This window comes from Fopius arisanus, unplaced genomic scaffold (genome assembly GCF_000806365.1).
Source record: "Fopius arisanus strain USDA-PBARC FA_bdor unplaced genomic scaffold, ASM80636v1 scaffold00205, whole genome shotgun sequence".
In the NCBI taxonomy this organism is placed as follows: Eukaryota; Metazoa; Arthropoda; class Insecta; order Hymenoptera; family Braconidae; genus Fopius; species Fopius arisanus.
The window spans coordinates 25,885-28,134 of NW_011887944.1; the positions used below are offsets into that span (position 1 = coordinate 25,885).

The following is a 2,250-nucleotide window of genomic DNA, read 5'->3' on the forward strand; positions in this document are numbered from 1 at the left end:
GGGGGGTCTTGTGTCTTCGTTTACATGATTTCCCTCTGTTGCCCAGTGTGGCAATGAAGGGAAGCGGTAGGGTGTGGGAGGTTGCTCCTCTTCTTGTTCGCGGTCGTCTTCGTGGCGTGAGTACCACGGTGAGAGGTGACGGGGTGGGCAGAAGGAAACGTTCGGAAGTGGGAAGCCAACGGTGACAGGTTTCCTAACCTGACGTGTATCTACGCCCGAAATCCTATTCTATTTCTGGCGACTGTTTATTATTTAAAACTGTTAATTATTAGGGGGAAGCGGGAGGCGGCTAGTAATTGCCTCGTTACAATACAAATCATAAAAGCGTAGTATAACAACTTATTTTAGATACATAAACTTATGCTAACTATAATAGAAATCAAATAAAAAATAGATGGCCTGGAGGTGGTTGCACCCGGAACAGAAAATAGATTTTATAGATTCGACTAGTAAAAAATATGGTGAAGAGGAGGAAGAAAAATGGACTTTACGTAATTCACTTGCCGTAGTGATGCTGGGCGTCCAGAATCATCACAGTTGCTGCCGCGATACCCTGCACTTAAGGCAATAACTCCAGGGCCTCAACGCCGCGGCCCACCAACCGCAGGAAGTTTGAAAACGTCCTCATCTGCTGGTGGAACTGAGATTCCTATGAACAGATGAAAATGATCCATTAGAGATAGGAGAAGGAATAAGAAGTGATAACTGATTTTAGTACTTTACCTTGTTGGCGTAATAATGATCACCCAGGTACGCCATGAAGTTGATTACCAAGCCCATGGGTACCTGGAGACGCGCAATGATGTTGTAATATGTGAGGATGTTCTCCCCAGATTTTTCCAACTGCCCCTGTCACCAGTCCTCCATTCGGCTGTCATCTTCCTCAAATTCAGCTCTGAGTTCAGAATCGGGGAACACGTAACTTTCCAGTTTCACTAGAACAAGAAATCAGTAGTGGATTGTAAGAACACACGTAAATCACTTGAAATCGCAGAAATTTAGAAAAATTCACGTTGCCAGAGTACTTAGTTGTTGCTCCGATTTCGTTAGATGTACTGACAAAGCGAGGCTGCAAGACAATGATGGGCCCGTCACCACATAATCCCCCTCTCCCGCCATCTCTCTCGCTCATTTGTCGAAGCTACCAAAAGTTGTCCGTCTCACTCGAGGTGTCTCGCGTGTAAATTCCGAATGTTTACATCTGGAGGATGGAGAAGAATGGAGTATTGACAGAGATTTCTAGTGGAGAAAATATTCTTCATTCAATATATATATATTGTGACCTTGGCCGGTGAATTCCATGAAATAATTCCCAGAGCGAGCCAGGATAATTTGTATAATGTAAAATAGAAGGGAAAAGAACTTGATGTTACGGGAGGGTCTGAAAATGTTGAAAACGGGTGGATAGGGGGAAATAATTCACTCGGGAGAATTTATCGTCACAATATCTATTCGTCTGTTCTCGGATAACACAAAAAAATAAAATAACAAACAAGTGAGAAATTCCGGCCTTTTGATACTAACGTAGGGAAGGGAGAAGGCCAGCCATCTTGCGGCGGCAGGCCAAAGATAATACAAAAATAATAAAGAAAGAGGGAGAAGGTAACGGTAACAAAAGGGGGGGAGAACAATTATTCATTAGGGGGTTCCCGCGATAAATGATATTAAAATAAACTAATTGATAGTCTCGAAATAAGAATAAAAGAGGCACACCGGTGGGGGGAAATTATGCTAGGGGAAAATTCGTTAGAGTAGGGAACAAACGTATGAGTACTCACGAAAATGGCGGCAAATCGACTACGGGAAAAATCCTCTAGGTTTTCCTCTCTACCAAATTATCCTCTCAAACTTCTCGTTCTTCCTCTCCTATTTTTTCTTCACTCCTGGGTCTAGTCCTCCTCCATAAAAATCTCCTCGCAATTCTCCTCTATTTCTTCACTTTCTCTCCACTTCCCTTTAAACTTTCCAATACTTCTCTTCAAAATTATCCTCCTCACAAAAAAACCCATCAGGTCTGGGGCGGCTGTACAACGAGTGATGGTTTCTGGTTACTCATTCCCTTTCTTCTCCGATTATCGGTGTGAGTACCGTGGCGCGGCGAAACGGGCTGGGGGAAGGGAATAGCTGGTGAATGAGTTGCCCAACGGTGACAGATTTCCTAACCTTCCTCCTAATTCTTCTTTTTCCTTTTTATGGTGACTTACTACTGACTTAACCTAATTATAATAATAAAAAAAGAGCAACCGTTTT

At 43.0% G+C, this 2,250-nt stretch overlaps 1 long non-coding RNA gene across 1 annotated transcript; it reads right to left on the minus strand.

Moving 5' to 3' along the window:
• Window positions 1–849: 849 nt before the first annotated feature.
• On the minus strand, window positions 850–2,049 carry LOC105272545 (uncharacterized). The gene is made up of 3 exons (XR_892785.1): window positions 1,779–2,049; window positions 1,026–1,201; window positions 850–935 (listed from the first exon to the last, which is right to left on the minus strand). It is a non-coding gene; the product is annotated as an uncharacterized lncRNA (long non-coding RNA).
• Window positions 2,050–2,250: the final 201 nt, after the last annotated feature.